This window comes from Solanum dulcamara, chromosome 4, assembly GCF_947179165.1.
Source record: "Solanum dulcamara chromosome 4, daSolDulc1.2, whole genome shotgun sequence".
Taxonomy (NCBI): Eukaryota; Viridiplantae; Streptophyta; class Magnoliopsida; order Solanales; family Solanaceae; genus Solanum; species Solanum dulcamara.
The window spans coordinates 8472933-8491219 of NC_077240.1; the positions used below are offsets into that span (position 1 = coordinate 8472933).

General features: G+C 34.9%; 1 long non-coding RNA gene across 1 annotated transcript; it reads left to right on the forward strand.

The window, feature by feature from the left end:
- Nucleotides 1-6492: 6492 nt before the first annotated feature.
- LOC129884621 (uncharacterized) lies at nucleotides 6493-8824 on the forward strand. Its single transcript, XR_008765971.1, has 3 exons — nucleotides 6493-6674; nucleotides 7539-7580; nucleotides 8417-8824. It is a non-coding gene; the product is annotated as an uncharacterized LOC129884621 (long non-coding RNA).
- The last annotated feature ends 9463 nt before the right edge of the window (nucleotides 8825-18287 follow it).

Below are 18287 nucleotides of genomic sequence, written 5' to 3' on the forward strand. Positions count from 1 at the left end.
AGTTTTCCCTTTTTCGGGTTCGTTCTTCGTATTCTTGGTCTAGAAAACAGTAAATACATATAAAGGATCAACACAATGGCCCAACTATCAGGAAATATAATATAATTTCAAACCCTAGGCCAACCCTTGATCCTAACCTTACCGTAGGACTAATTCTCACCATAGATTTTTAGTTCAAACCCTCCCTCAATGATTATCACCCATACTTCTAGTTTTAAGAAATCAAAGTATGAATCTAGGGAGTAAAAACCTTACCTTAAGCGTGGAAATACGTGGAAAATCAATGAAAATCGCCTAAGGTCGCCTCTTGAGTTTAAGAAACTGATTATTGCAGAAAAGACCATTTCTAGTCTTTTTCACGACTTAAGTCTCAATTGTCTCGCTCTGGAGGGAAAGATGTCGTTCTGGCGGCCCCATTCACGGGACAGATCCCGCTCTGGCGGGATATACGAAAATAGTGAGCTCGGAGTTTGTGATCCAAGCCCCCATTTCTGAACACATCTCTTCCAAAGATGTATTAAAATTATACCCTTCACTCCAAATTCGATTATGAGAGTTTTACTCGCCCGAATGCCATTCCGCGAAGACGTAAATGCTCCGTATCGTCTTGGCTATGATCATGTTCAATCAAATTATAGATTTGACCTCCCATCGTTCATGTGATCACCCTATATTTTACCTAACTCAGAATTCATCCAAGGCTTGCCTAGGCTCAAATTTTCCGAAGTTACTATCCGAAGTTTTCTGGCCCAAAATCCTTTCCTATTGGCCTATTGCTAACGATGGGGACAGGTTGAACAATTGAGGATACTTGTCTTGCATGTATTTCTTGGTGCACCAAGTAGCTTCCTCTACCAAATGATATTTCCATTGCACTTTAACCATGTTGTTCTCCTTAGTCCTCAATTTTCGGACGTCACGATCAAGAATGGCAACTGGCTCTTCTTCATACTGAAGTTCCTTGTCTAATACGATGAGTCCTATTTAATGATGTAGTCCCCATCTCCATGGTACTTTTTCAGCATAAACACATAAAACACCGGGTGTACTCCAGATAACCTAGGTGGTAAGGCCAACCTATACGCCACTAGCCCTACACAATCAAAAATTTTAAAAGGGCCAATGTAACGAGGAATGAGTTTTCCCTTCTTGCCAAATCTCCTCACCATTTTAATGGATGATACTTTTAGAAGTACTTGTTCACTAGCCTCGAATGTCATATCCCTTACTTTTCGGTCAGCATACTCCTTCTGACGACTTTGAGCCGCTAGAAGCTTAGCATGTATGCTTCTTACCTTATCTTGAGCATTCCTTACTAAATCCACCCCCAATGGCTCTACTTTCCCAGCTTTAAACCACCCTATGAGAGACCTGCATCCCCTCCCATGCAGGCCCTCGAATGGTGCCATATAAATATTGGAGTGGTAGCTATTATTGTAGGAGAACTCACACAAGGACAAACACTTATCCAATTTTCCCCCATAAGTCTATAACACATGCGCTCAACATATCTTTCAGCACCTGGATAGTCATTTTCGACTGCCCGTCTGTCTATGGGTGAAAATTTATGCTGAAAGTGAGTTGAGTACCTAAATCTACCTGCAACTTATCCCAAAATTTGGAAGTGAACTGCGTACCATTGTCTAAATTAATAGAAAGGGGAACCCCGTGCAGTCTTACTATCTTCTTCATATAAATTCTTGCAAGCTATTGTGCATTGTAATCCACTCTAATCGGAATGAAGTGTGCTGACTTCGTTAACTTATCAACCATCACCCAAATAGAGTCATGATTTTCTAAAGTCTTAGGAAGTCCCACCATGAAATTCATGACTATTCTCTCTCACTTTCATTTAGGAATGAACATTCTTTGCAACAAATCTACAGGTCTTTGGTGCTAATACTTCACTTGTTGACAGTTTTGACATTTGGCTACATATTCAGTTATGTCTTTCTTCATACACGGCCATCAATATAGTTGTTTCAAGTCTTGATACATATTAGTCACTCCATGGTGAATAGAGTATCGTGAACCATGAGATTCAAACAGGATCTTTTGAATTAGTCCATCTATCCGGGAAATACAAATCCTTCCCCTAAAATAAAGCACCCCATCTGCATCCAGTGTTGAGTCTGAAGCCTTGTCCATCAACACATTCCCTCTAATTTCATTTAAGTATACATCCTGAAACTGCTTGATCTTGATCTCTTCTATGAAAGTGGGTCTTAGATCAACTTCGGCTATTATCCCACTTTTCTCTGAGATGCCTAGCCTCATGAACCTGGCCTCCAAGGCCTGAATTTCTCTAGCCAAGGGCCGCTTAAGAGCCCCCAAACAAGCTAAACTTCCCATGCTCACCGACTTCCGGCTCAATATACCTGCTACCACATTAGCCTTGCCTAGATGGTACTGGATAGTGACATTATAGTCCTTAAGCAACTCCATCCACCTTCGTTGTCTCAAATTCAATTCTTTCTGGGTGAACACGTGTTGTAAGCTGCGGTGATCAGTAAAAACCTCACACTTGTCACCGTACAAATAATGTCTCTAGATTTTTAGTGCAAACACTACTGCTGCCAACTCCAAGTCATGAGTCAGATAGTTCCTCTCATGCACCTTCAATTGTCGTGAAGCATATGCTACAACATTCTTATCCAGTATTAATACAATACCCAAACCGAAATATGAAGCATCATAATAAATAATGAAATTTTTACTTTTGACCAACAAGGTCAAAATTGGTGTTGTGGTCAGGAGAGTTTTGAGCTTTTGGAAGCTCTCTTCACACTAGTCAGCCCACTCGAATGGTACTTTCTTTTTAGTCAACCTGATCAAGTGTGTAGTAATAGAAGCAAAGTTTTTCACGAACCGATGATAGTAACTGAACATCCCCACAAAACTTTTAACCTCGTCACAGAGATGGGCCTAGCCCAATTCTTAACTGCCTCAATCTTCTGTAAGTTCACCATTACCCCTTCCTTTGAAACAACATAGCCCAAAAAGGCAACTAAAGGCAACCAAAATTCACACTTAGACAATTTCGTATAAAGTTTTTGTCTTTTCAAAATACCTAAAACAATTCGAAGATGATCTGCATGTTCTTGTTCACTCTTTGAATACACTAATATATCATTTATAAACACTATGACAAACTAATCGAGGAACGGTTTGAACACCCTATTCAACAAACTCATGAAAATTGTAGGTGCATTGGTTATCCCAAAAGACATTACTAAAAATTCATAGTGCCCATACCTGATCCTAAAAGCTGTTTTAGGCACATCCTCAGGCCTAATTTTAAACTGATGATACCTAGACCTGAGATCAATCTTTGAAAAGACTGAAGCACCTTGTAACTGGTCAAACAGTTCATCAATACGAGACAAAGGGTATTCATTTCTGATGGTAACCTTATTCAGCTTACGATAGTCAATGCACATTCTCATACTATCATCCTTTTTCTTGACAAATAACACCGGAGAACCCAAGGGGAAGCACTAGGACGAATGAACCCCTTGTCAAGAAGCTCATGAATCTGAGCCTTAAGCTCCTTTTTCCATTATTCACATGATCGCCCTACACTTCACCTGACTCAAAATTCGTCCAAGTTTGGCCTAGGCTCAAATTTTCCGAAGTTACTACCCGTAGTTTTCTGGCCCGAAATCCTTCTCCATTGGCCTATTCCTAACGACGGAGACATGTAGTTACATTTATATAACTAAAAATATATTATTATTATTATTATTATTATTATTATTATATCTTATTTACAAAAGTGATTTTTTACTATAATAAAAATAACAAGTACTACTTAATTAAGTGTAGCAAATATTCACGATGTCTTAAATTTAAATTTTTGGTTTACTTGTCCAAAATTCTATCATATTTTATTGTTATTAACTAAGTAATATGGTTAATTATTTTGTTTCTCGATCTTTCTATCTATAAATTACCTTTTATTTCTAATGTTAACGTTAAATCGCTAATATTATTAGTAGAAAAGAAATCAAATATCATTGAATTTAAAAAATTATAAGTACCAAAAATAAACATTATAAATTTCAAATAAGGATGGTTGGGCCCGTGCAAAGCACGTGCTTCCCCTTTTCTAATATATATATATATAAAAGAAAAAAAGCACGAATATATGCCATAAAAATAACTATGATACAACTACTGTATATATATAAAAGGAAAAATGAGCAAATATATGCCACAAAGATTTAGAGAGAATGTACCCTCATTTAAAAAATGGTGCAAATATATTCTTGCCGTATAACAAATAATACATATTTACTCTTTTTGTTAACAAAATTTTAAAAAAATAATCTAAAATTAGTTTTTAAATTTAAAAATGCCACATAGTTTTAAAAGATTATCCCGCCGATTTTTGTTATCCTCCAAACCTGACCCAACTTTAAAATACAATTCTTCTTATATTTAGATAAAATCCAAATTTATTTTATGACTAAGTAAAAGATGAGTAAAAGAAAGATTAATTTTTTTTCATTTCGATTGGGTTTGGATGGAGGATAAAAAATTGGGTGAGTTACAAAATTTTTTCAACAATTTTGGAACTAAGTATTCAGTTTTAAGTGTTTTTTTAATTCAGTTAACATAGACCTATTAATGAAAAGAGTAAATATGCATCATTTGTAGCAGAGATATATATACAGAACTTTTTAACGAAGGATATATTCATTCTAATCGCAAGGTTAAGAGGTATAATAACAATACTTCATTGCCTAACAAAACATGAATTCCCAACGAAACACATATATAAAACATAGAACACTAAAGCTAAAGAACATGAACAATTAAGACATAAAATACACACTACTAAAAAATACGAATTTCCAACGAAATCCATTGGAAAAGGTGTCTCGTTAAAGACATTTCAGACGAATATTTTGTCAAAAATCCCAAATATAGTAATAATATTATGACAGGAACATTCATCAGAAATTCACGAGAACGCCAAAGCTAAAAAACGACAACAATTAAGACATACAATACACACTACTAAAAAAATACGAATTTCCAACGAAACTCATTGCAAATTGTGGATCGTTGAAGACATTTTCGACGAATGTTCTTGTCAGAAATCCCATATATAGTAAAAGTATTTTGACCAAAACGTTGTCAAAAATTCATATTTAGCATATCAAACACCACAATAAGTCTTGAAAGCATCATTAGGAGCTGGAGACAGGTTTTAGTGAAGCAACATACTCAAACAATCCAAGCATTTCATACAGCTTGAAAAGTAAAGGGTGTTCTTTATCCACAAATTCTTTTGGAATCTCTATGAAGTGACCTGGGTTTGATAATGAAAATAATTAAATGGAGAATCTATCACTCGCTCCAGCCATTGCTATCTTGTGGACGGGAGAATGCAATCGACCATTTGTCCATGTTTGTAAAAATTCACTCACATTATCAATGATAAAACTCAAACTCTATCCAGTACTAAAAATACATGTTTTTTCAACAGATATAGTAAGAAGAGAGCAAGCTAGAAATATAAACCATAATTAATCCTCCATTTCATGCAATTTTTTGATTCATCTTCAATTTTGAATTAAAATATTAAGTATGCGCTTCCAAAAAATATCAGCAAGTGTATGTCAAACTTTTGAAGGATCTCATACAGATGTATGAGAACATTTTTGAAAAATCGATCAACATAGGTTCCAACCAAATATCATGATTTATTTTCAGTTTTGCATGAAGAAATTAAACATGTAGCTAGTTCCAATCCATGTTTGCCTGAATTCTACTGAAATAATGTTGAGTGTGTACAACGCCTTTCAAAATTATATTTTTTTGAAAGATCTAACAGTGATAACATATTTGAACAACATAGGCAGCTCGAATAAATATCAAAGATTCATTTTCAATTTTGCATGAAATTTAACATTAAATGTGTAGTTCCAATCTATATTGGTTCGGAGATTCTTAAAATTACTTGTTTTTTTTAGAAATACCGTTCAGTATATATCTGTTACATTCCGTATTTTTGCATTTTGGATTATTCGTAAGCTAACGATTATAAATTCAAGGACTTTTAATTTTGAATTTTAAAATGACATGATTCGTTGTAGATGCCAAGTTATATGAATAATTTATGTATAGTAAAATACATCTCAAGAAGGACCCTTAAGCCAAATCAAAATAGAAGCCATCAAATATGTTTTTCTTAAAGTCACGTTTCGGGTAAGCTGACTTCGGGAGGCCATAACCTCTTTATAATTTGAGAATTTGGGAAAACTCTCAACATGAAAGTTGTAGATAATTGAAATATCTTTCCAACCATAGGTTGTGGGACGAAATGTGATATCGGAGTAATAAGATATAGACGTTTTAAGTCTGACAGGCCAAACTAAATAGTGAATTCGGCCCAACCCAATTCTAATTCGGGTCAGGCCCAATACCTACGAAATTAGATCTGTTTTTTTGTAACTATTCCTTCAAACTTTAGACCAACATAATTCTGGAAATTTCCAGAGAGAGAGAGAAAGGGAGTTCTTGAGAGAAATCCCAAATTCGACCAAAATTCAAGTCCCGAAATCCGAAGCTCATGAAGAGAAAATTGTTGTACGTCGCATTGGCTTCAATTTGAGCTAGAAATCAGCCAATAAGGAGAAGATTTTATGTGGTGCTGCAAATTTAAGGTAATATTAAAGTCTCCTTTTCATTGTTAACAAGTTTAGTTAGAGTTTTAACGGATTAGAACGGAGAAAATAGTGTTATAAACTAGTTTGGTGATTTGTTGAGAGTTATGGGTTAAAGGGTTGTTTTAGGTAGATTAAATAGATGGAATTATCTTAGTGATGATGTATAATAATGGTTGATATTGTTTTGATGTTGTTGATGAGTTGTTGTTCTTGAATTTGGAGGAAAAAGGTGTATGAAGATTGTGAATGTTCAAACCCGTTTTTGGAATTGAGTAGCTGGTAGTAATTCTGGAATATCTCATTGTGTAGACCTTCGATTTTAGATATTAAACATGTTTTGGAAAGCTAATACACGTACCTACAACTCTTATGTTTATGTCTTAGTCTATATCTGCTGTTATTATGTCGAAAACTGAGCATGAATCATAAGACAAATTCTGTCCAGATTCTGGATTGAAAATTCCTTCATGTATAGCTGTTCGTATTTTGATGATATCTCTTTGTAGAAAATGAATTTTGAGTTGATTTCTTTTGCATTGGAAACTTAAGACAGAGATATAAATGTTTCATGAAGGTTATAAAGTCCAGTTTTGCCGTTTTCATTTTCAAAATTTAGATACAACGTGAGGTACTTGACTTTCCGAATTTACTGCTTTGGTAACATGAATAATAAATCTTATTTTGTGTCAATATTTTGGATTGTTGATGTTGGTTGATGATTATATGGCTGGTTTGAAAGTGGGAAAAGTGAGCGGTATAGGGGAGGTGCTGTCCAATTTTTGTTAGAAATAACCTACTAACGATAGACTACGTTTTATTCTTGTCCATAGCTTAATCATAGTGCTTAACGTTTTAATATAGGTTGAGACAATATTGGACAACATATACGTATAAACGCTAAAGGTATGTAAAGTTAACATCTTCTTCTTTTGGCATGATCCATATGAAACGAACGAATGACGTATGCTTAAATTCCAAAGAAACTCGTATTCGTAGATATACTCGGATGGCTACCGTTCTTGATTTTCAAAATTTATATTGTTATGTCTTGACTCATGTGTATGATTCCAGCCATCCTAGTTGGTATAACTCATGTTGTGGTATAATTCATATTTTAGTATAATCCATAATTGATGTGATTCATAATGACTATTGTCTTGGTTTTCAAATGATGGACTATTTTGCTTATTCTATTAAGTCTCCGATAATGATCAAATTTCGCAAGGTTGCTAATGATACCTTATTCGTGCATATTGTTATGGTATTATTCACCGAGTCCTACGATAGGCCGGGTATGTTATCATGTATGGATTCCACTACATTATTCACCGAGTCCCTTCCTAGAGGGTCGGGTACGTGATATGATAATATGATATTATGATGATATGACGATATGATTATGGCACCGAGTCCCATAATGGGCCGGGTACGGTATCAGTGTACACTACTCTATTCACCGAGTCCCTTGCTAGAGGGCCGGGTATGGTATATATATACATATGACGATATATTGATATAATTGTGACACCGAGTCCCATAACGGACTAGGTACGATATATGATGATATGCATGTCTTCATTTTATAAGACACAGGTACAGTGATTTATTGATTATGATACTTGACTCCTGAATCTTTATTTCAGATGTGATCTCCTTTACGGTATTTTATGCTTTATATACTCAGTACATAGTTCGTACTGACCCCCTTTTGTTCGGGGGGCTGCATTTCATGCCTGCAGGTACAAATACTCATTTTGGAGAGCCGCCAACTTAGGATTCTACTCAACGAGTTTGAAGTGCTCCATTGTCTCGGAGCCCAAACTTTGGGTACTAATCCTTATAATGTATATATTTGTGTATTTAGGGGTACGACGGGGCCCTGTCCCGTCATATGCTATTGTTAATTCTCTTAGAGGTCTGTAGACATATGAGTGGGTTGTATATAGATGTTGTCCGGTGTACTAGTATGACTTATGTTTTTGGACGTTTACATTCAGAATGGAAGCCTTGTCGGCTTACATATTATGTTATCTTATTTTTGACAATTAAGACTCCCCAAGAAATAGGTGATTTTAGTATATATATAAGTAACAGTTTGAGACAACGTGCTACCCATATAAATCCTTTATCATGCTTAATTGCCGATTGACTATAGAAAATATGTGTGTATACGAGGGTCCAATTTGGACACTAGTCACGGGGCTAGGTCGTGACAATATCGAATTCTTTAAAAGCTATGCATTTATGGATCTAATAGGGTGAAACAATATCATTTTTGAAGAATCCAGGCAACACACATATTCAAACAAATATCAAGATTTACTTATTCTTGCTTCCCTTTTCAACATATGAATTTGGTGAAATGTTGACATCAATCCACTCTCCATTTTTGTTGATTTGTAATCCACTGAATTAGTTTTGTGATATAAAAGTCAAGAAGTTACCATCTATGTGACAACCCAATCCAGTAGATTTATTATATTCATTTCCACTAATATTTGATGATCCCTCGTAATGTGTAAATCTAAATAGGATAAAATTGGGATCCAATAATTCATTAATGTGATGTTTTAATCTCAAATTCTCCAAAATCATCCTTTTCAACATTTCATCCAATTCCACAAGTGAATTTGAGTAAGATTTTACCAAATTGCTGCAAAAATTAATGCACATATAATATTAGTATAAACATTTAAAGAAGGTTGAACATATTTAGTTGATATGACTTTTTCACTTTGGATCTTTATCAAAGTCTTGTATCTTTTTTATTTATTTTTTAAATTGTGGTAGTGAAAAGAAAAATGGGAAGGAAAATTAAACTCACTTATTAGATCACCAGACATGAGAATTTCGCGTAACCACGAGCTCAATACATCTTATTCTCTTCGATTCAATTTATGTGATATAATTAAAATTTAAAGAATCATTCAAAAAAATTATAATTTTTAAATATTTTAAGTCATTAATTATTGTGATTTGTAATTATTTTTTATATAATTTTCAAATAATATATATTACTTTCTATGTCTTAATTTACATGACATAGGGTAAATTTTTAAAGTCAATCAAATTTTTATATGTTTTTCAAATATTTTAAATTATTAATTACTGTGATTTATAGTACTTTTTACATCATTTTTATATTATATACATTATATATGCCACTTCTTTGCGTTAATCAAAAATAAATTAAAATGAGATTATATAAATGCCCTCCGCGTGGGGACGTCAACGAAATGGTGTGTGCTTCTAGACTTCGCTGTATAGTACTAAACTAAACTAATTATTTATCAAAATATAAAAAATACCTGAAGTAAATAATGATCATACGTGTCAAATTTTAACCATATACAAATGTAAAGAGACCCAAGTTTTCTTCTACGTGTCCATTTATTTTTGATCCCTACGATTAAATTTTCAACTTTATTTTTATTTTGTTTCAACAATGTAACGAAGGATAAATTCTAGAAAAATAAATTTGAAAGAGACTTCCATTTCCAATCTTTTAATTTTTTTCTATTGAATTTTTGTTTCTATTATCTCTTCTCCTAATAGATAAAAAAAATATAAAAATATGAAATTGTTCAAAGTTGTTAATCAATTGGTCAAACCTCTAACTACCTGTTGAATAATTCCACAACTCAAAAGTCTTGTAAATATATATATATATATATATATATATATATATATATATATATATATATATATACTTGTGAATGACGTGATACAATGACTAAATAAAAGAGGACATATTGTAGGTAGATGTAAAATAATAAATTTAATTTCATAAACTTTATCGGTGCTCACTCTAATCAGTGCACAAATTAAATTATGTTATAAAATAAACTAATTTCACATAAGGAGAAAAATAAAATAAGAGGAAGAGAGAGATCAGAGAGAGTTTGTATCAGTATATCCATATTATTGTGCTAACACGGTTATTTATAGCAATATAGAAGGTAGAAAGCAAATTGAAATTTGCTAATAGTTGGGCAAGTTGGGTGGGCCCCACATAGAAAAATGACATCCATAATTACTTTTTAATACTCCCCCTTGGATGTTCATGTACGAAAAAAAAATTTAGTGAAAGAACAAATATCATGAACACCCATAAATGTTGTGATTCGTTAAAATCTTACTAGGAAAAACCTAGTGAGAAAAAAGCCTAGTGAAGGAAAAATAGTACACACATCTGATAATACGCCTTGAGTACTGCCTCATTAAAAACTATACCAGGAAAATTCAGTGGGACAAAACCATGATTAAGAAAAAAAGAGTACAACGCGTATTTTACTCCCCCTAATAAAAACTACATTTGATATTTTGGAGACAACGCATTCCAATCTTATATCTTAGTTTCTCAAAAGTTGATGTTGGTAATGCTTTTGTGAATAAATCTTCAAGATAATCACTTGAACGAACTTGTTGTACATCAATATCACCATTCTTTTGAAGATCATGTGTGAAGAATAATTTTGGTGAAATATGTTTTGTTATGTCTCCTTTTATGAAGCCACCTTTCAATTGAGCTATACACGCAGCATTGTCTTCGAATATAACTGTGGGTATTTTGACATCATTTTTCAGGCCACATCTTTCTTTCATGAACTGTGTCATCGATCTCAAACACACACATTCTCTACTTGCTTCATGAATTGCTATTATTTCAGCATGATTTGAAGAATTAGTAACAATAGACTGCTTTGTAAATAGTCATGATACCGTTTCAATGCCTTCTCGTTGGGGATGAACTATACACAGAAAATGTTATATCAGGTCTGGTTACGTTAGCAAGGTACATAAGTGCACCAATAGCACTGAGATATGATACTTCAGTACTAAGAAGTTCTCCATGCTCCTCTGGAGGTCGAAATGAATCTTTTTCCACTTCAAGTGATCGAACAACCACTAAAGTACTTAATGAATGTGCTTTGTCCATGTAAAATCGTTTTAAGATTTTCTCAGTGTAGGAAGATTGGTGGACAAAGACCTCGTCTGCTAAATGTTCAATTTGCAGACCTAGACAAAGTTTTGTCTTTCCAATGTCTTTCATCTCAAGTTCTTTCTTTAGATATTCAATCGCCTTTTGAACCTTTTCAGAGTTCCAATGAGATTTATGTTTTCAACATAAACGGCGAGTATAACAAACTTTGATTCCGTTTTCTTAATAAAAAAACACATGGACAAATGACATTATTTATATAACCTTCATTTATCAAGTACTCACTAAGGCGATTATACTACATATACCCTGATTGTTTCAGACCATATAATGATCTTTGTAGTTTCATTGAGTACATCTCCCGAGACTTAGTACATAGTTCAGGCAATTTTAATCATTTTTGTGATTTTGATGTAAATTTCATTATCAAATAAACCATAAAGATAAGTTGTAACTACATCCATTTGATGTATTTCAAGATTTTTATGTACAGCTAAACTAATGAGATATCGAAAAGTTATTTCATCCATAACAGGTGAATATGTTTCTTCATAGTTGACCTCGGGTCTTTGAGAGAATCCTTGTGCAACAAGGCGTGCCTTGTATTTTACAATTTCATTTCTCTCATTTCGTTTTCGCACAAAAACCCATTTATAGCCAACTGGTTTTAAACCTTCAGGGGTTTGGATTATAGGTCCAAAACCTCACGTTTAGCAAATGAATCTAATTCTAATTGAATTGCCTTTTGCCATTCTAACCAATCATATCTACGTTGACATTCTTCGACAGAATTAGGCTTATTACTTTCACTATCTTGTATGAGGTTAATTGCAATATTATATGCAAAAGTATTATCCACCATAATTTTTGATCGATCTAAATTTATCTCATCACCGGTAGAACTTGTTTAAAGTTCTTCATTAACTTGAGTCTCAAGTTCACTGATTTCTTCAGAAATATTAAGATTACTTAAATCTTGACCTTCTTCAGGAGGTTCTTGTGTAGTATCATCTTTATTATTCCTCACGCTTCTCTTTCGAGGATTTTTATCCTTTGAACCTAGTGATCTACCACGCTTCAGGCGTGTTTAGGATTCAGAAGTTATGATACTAGTAGATGTTCCTTTTGGGATATCAATTTCGGATAGGCACATTCACTGCAGAGATATGTGACTTAGTTATCCGTTTCAAATCAATAAATGCATCTCGCATTTGATTTGCTATTTTCTGTAAGTGGATGATCTTCTAGACCTCCTGCTCACATATGCGGGTACGTGGATCAAAATGAGATAGTGATGAAACTTTCCACTTAATTTCTCTTTTGGGTTCCTTTTTCTCTCCCCCCATTAGCGGGAAAGTTGTTTCATCAAACCTACAATCTGCAAATCAAGCAGTGAATAAGTCTCCAACCAGCAGTTCAAGGTATCGAATTATAAAGGGTGAGTCAAACCCAACATAGATGCCCAACCTTCGTTGATGGCTCATTTTTGTACTTTGTGGTGGTGCGACAAGCACGTATACCGCACAACTAAAAATTCGTAGATGGGCTATATTTGGTTCATGACCAAATACTAATTGTGACGGAGAGTATTTATTCTAATGTGTCGGTCTGAGACGTACAAGTGTTGCTACATGTAAGATAACATGACCCCAAACAGTAATTGGCAATTTTATTTTTATTAGTAGAGATCTGGCTATCAATTGTAGGGGCTTAATAAATGACTCTGCAAGGACATTTTTTTAATTAAAATTTTCATTATTATATATAAAAGTAATAGTACAACTACAGGGAGGGGGACATGAAACCTTACCTCCGAACCTAAGATGGATGATAACTTAAGAGAGGACTCCTCTCGATACAATGCGATTAAGAAAAAATATAAATGAGGAAAACCCTCCCCTTTCATGTAAATACGAGGAAGAAACCTACACTAGTCCTATTCAACTAAGCTACATTCAGATAGCTAAACTGAAGAAGAACAGGTATATGAAACTTCCTATTTGCATGGATCGAGATCGTTCATGTCATCTTTGTCCTTCTTAATCTTTTCATACTGAGTTTGTCCATAAGTCGTGTGATCATTATGCAAAGGTAGTGCATGGTGCTACTGATTTGGATATGTAGAAAGTATACCTCATTGATGAAACTTAAGTCGGCTAACTTTTTAGGGTCGCTCGACTAACGTTTTGAAGTATCCGTTCGAGTTGCAACTTCTTGGGATCTGCTGGTATTGGTTCAAGAAATCCAAGATCAGCTGTAAATCTAATACAAGGCTCAAGGTAACAGGACACCTGTACCAAAAGATACAGAACAGTGAACAAAAAGGGAAAACTAATTTTATTTTTGATGGTTATTGTGTGTGGCTCCAAGTATTGGATGTTGTGTTGTTGGTCTGGATTCTTGTTGTTGGTAGATGGTCCATCAACCTGTATTCAAGAGAAGGCCCAAGAGTTGTTGTGAGTGATGTGCATCCCAGTTGCACCAAGAGTCGAGCAAGAAGCCTTTTTTTGAACTTCTTAATTCCAAAGGTGTTGTGATTTGCTTGTTGTTGCTGAGAGATCCAGTTCTGTATACATTCTATAGAGAAACAATCAACCAAAAATCAAACCAGATCAGGTAACTAGGAGGGACTTCCAAATTTGATAGTTGTTGAGTGATTGTTGTTGGTTGTTGTGTAGAGTGCTGGAAGTTGTTGTTGTTGTTGTGTGTTGTTCCTTGTCCTATCTACCTCCTCCAATTTGCATATGGAACTATACAAATAAAATAAAACAAACACACAAACAAGAGTCCAAGAGTGTAGCTGTAGTAATGTCATCTGAACAGGGTGTTGGGACTGCTTTGTTTATCTTGTTGATGTTGTTAATAGTTCCTGATTCCTGAGTATTGTTAGAATCTGGAACTTCTTTGGTGTAGCTTCTGTAAATCCATATATAGCCCTGAAGTTCTTGTGATTGTCTTCTGTATGTTCTGTAATTCCATAACCAATTGCTGGTTTAATTCCTTAATGCACCTCCAGCAACCTGCAGATGAACATAGGAATGGTCCATCTTGTTGTTGCCTAGGTATAGTGAGTGCACATTGGATGTCTTCATTGTTGCAATCTGGAGTTGTTGGTTGTTGTAGCTTGCTGGTAGTATGGTGTTTCAGTTGAGAAACTGAAACAGGAGAGCAAACAAACTCAAGTAACCAGGTGGGGTTTTGCATCTTCAATGGATTGAGCCAAATGTGATAGTTGTGGATTGTTGTTGATGTATTATCTCTTGTTATTGTTGTTTCTGGATGTAGTAGCTCCACAATGCAGTAACTTTGGTGGTGTTGCATCTCTGAATTGTGCTGTTCCTTGAAGGAAATGTGTTGGTTGTTTCCTCCCAGCAAACTACCTCCTCCAGGTTGCAACTTCATTTTGGTTGTTGCAGGTTCATGATAATTGTTGGTGTTGTTGTGTGATGTCCTTGGTGAGTGTTTTTGCACCTTTGCATTAGCTGCAGTCTGCACAGAAACACTTAAACAAGAAACAAAAAACAACCAACCAAACAAGGACCATTAACCAGTGCTACAAAGCATTAAAGTTTCTGCACAAAAAATCAAACAAGAAGCTGCAAGGACATTTTGAGTATAAACATGAGCAACAAGATGTTCAATTTTTATTCCAATTGATAAGCAATAATCATCAAAAGCTTGGGATCTAAATTCTCCAGCATTATCAACGTGAATAGCCTTAACTGGATAATTTGAGAATTGCGCCCTTAATCTTATTATTTGTGCTAACAATTGCTAGATGATAAGAGGCACACATAAGTCTATCTAGATGATGCATCTATTAGGACCATAAAATATCTAAACAATCCACTAAGTGGATGAATAGGTCCACATATATCTTCATGTAAACGCTTTAAAAAGCAGTAGGAGATTCGATGCCAATCTTCAGGATCGATGGTATGGCAATTAATTTGCCTTGATAACAAGCAGCACATGAAAATTCATCATTCGTAAGAATCTTCTGGATTTTTAACGGATGTCCAGTTGAATTTTCAAAGATTCGTCTCATCATTATTGATCCAGGATGACCTATTCGATCATGTCATAGCACAAATGTATTTAGATCAGTAAACTTCTGGTTTACGATCATATGTTCTTCAATTGCATAAATTTTTGCATAATATAGACCAGACGACAAAGTTGATAATTTTTCCAAAATATATTTCTGGCCTGAGACACTCTTAGTTATACCAATATATTCAGTATTCATTTCATTTAGTGTCTCAACATGATATCTATTTCTGCGGATATCTTTAAAACTTAACAAGTTTCTTGGGGATTTAGAAGAGAATAGTGCATCATCTATAACAATCTTTGTCCCCTTAGACAAAAATATAGTTAGCTCTTCCGGAGCTTTCAATCATTTTCGAATTACCAGAAATTGTAGTAACATTTGCTTTTCTTCTAAGCAAGTTAGAAAAATATTTCTCGTCTTTAAAAATGGCATGAGTTGTTCCACTATCAATTACACAAATATCTTCGTGATTGATCATTGATCCAAACAAAATTTGAGGTATATCCATATTTTTTTTCAAAAAAAATAAAGTAAATATTATAATTAAAACATGGTTTATTACACAAATTTTATTTATTTACATTAATTAGAAAAATACAAACATATTATTTAGTACATACAAAAAAAAATTATTTAAATATTATCAAGGTTATCGATATTCATATTTCCTTCAGGGAAATTAAAAAAATCAGCTATATCCAGATGCATAGGTACAATATTATCTTCAGAGATAAAATTTGTCTCTGAATTATTTTCTGCCCTGTTCAAGGATGCCTGATATAGCTGAACTAGACATTTTGATGACCGGCAAGTCCGTGATCAGTGCCACATACCTCCACATCTATAACATATATTTTCTGAATTTTTCTTTGGTAAAGCTTCTGGCTTTTCACTCTTCTTTTTATACTGCTGATCATTTTTTGGTGCCAGCCGAGCATCATGATTATAATTTTTTCTTCGACCATAACCACAACCACGACTGGAATCATGACCTCTTTCTCGTTGGCCATTATGCTACTTGTCTACTTCAGCTCCCTGAACTTGTGCTTCGCCTCATAGATGACGTTGTTGGGTAACAAAGCTTTCTTGAACTCGGCTCGAAACTGATCCTAAGTAGTGATAGTGCATAGCCCCTTCCCTATCTCTGAATCCTTTCGCTTCCACCATAATATGGCCATCTTCGAAAGGTATAGCACAGATGTGTTGATCCTCGTCTCATCACTCTTCACTTTGTTGCACTTGAAATAATTCCCCAAGTGCCAAAGAAACCTTTCTACCTCTTGCGCATCACGGGCGCCTTTGAACATAGATTGCTTAGGAGCCTCAATCTTGGCCTTCATGTCCACACCGGACGTCACACATCTCCCTTGAGCGCTTCCATCTCGGCCTTCATAGTATCTATTGTGCTTAGTGCATCCATGAGATGACACTCCAAGAAAGTGATCGTCTCCTTCATCTCATACTCGACAGCCTTACGCGCATCCAACTCCTTCCGGATGTTGTTATTCTCCTCAAGGGTGAAGTCCTTTAGAGTCTTCAACTTGCCATCGAACTTATTCAAGCACTTGGCCAATATCTCTACGACCTGCCGGGCAGCATCCACCCTTGCAATCCACTCCATACCGGGCGTGACATCTGCGGGTTGCTCACCTCGCTCGTCGTTACTCACCTCTGTGGCCGAGGATGAGTAGGATGTTAGGGCCTCGCTTGATGTAGGCTCGAGCGGCATTACCTCATTCCTCTTAGAGTTTTTCCTTCCCTTGCGGGACTTCTTTCCAACATCTTGCCTGACGTTGGTGGCGGTGGTGGCGTTGATGTCTCACTCATTTGCCATTTCTCTTAGTAGCAACCTTACTCTGATACCATGTTGTCACGGACTTAGACTTCAACTAAGACCTTTGTGCGGCGCTTGATAACTTACTCACGAATCTTTCACGATCTTGCATGCTCAAGTAAGCCTTTTAGACTAGATCGCTAAGAGAACGCTAGATTGTAAGAAAGACAAGAGAGCTTTTATGAAGAAGGCTTTGTATATTGCTTTGGAAGATTGCTTGTTGCTTGATGTCTTGATGGTTGCTACAAATGAATGGCCCTCCTCTATTTATACTACTCCTAAGGGGCTTAAGTGTAAATAAAATTTACTATATAAGTCTTTCCATATTTATAAAGAAGTCCTTACTCTAGAATTCTCTAGACACTATAGAGAATTTTAAGTCTTTCAAGACTTCTCCACAAGGTACTATAAGAATCTAGAGTCTTCCATTAACCTCTCCAAGACTCTAGATTCTTCCCCCTTTTCGATTATCAAGTAGCGGGTCATGACAATAGGTTTGTACGTTCTAACAATCTGTGTAACTGTAGCAAAGGGATGTTAAGGTTAATGCATTTGCGCGACGTAGATTGTACGTTTTTAACTCTTTCACCAGATACAACTCAACATTAGAATTTGCTCATTGTTCATTTCAAAATCATCTCTTCCATGAGGGTGCATGCAACATATCTGTTTCATGTAGAAATCTTTTTCCCTCCAATAATTCCTAACACCGCAACAAGCTACAGAGTTGATGATGAATGATATGTCTACCAAGTACTCGGTTCAACCGAACAAAAAAAA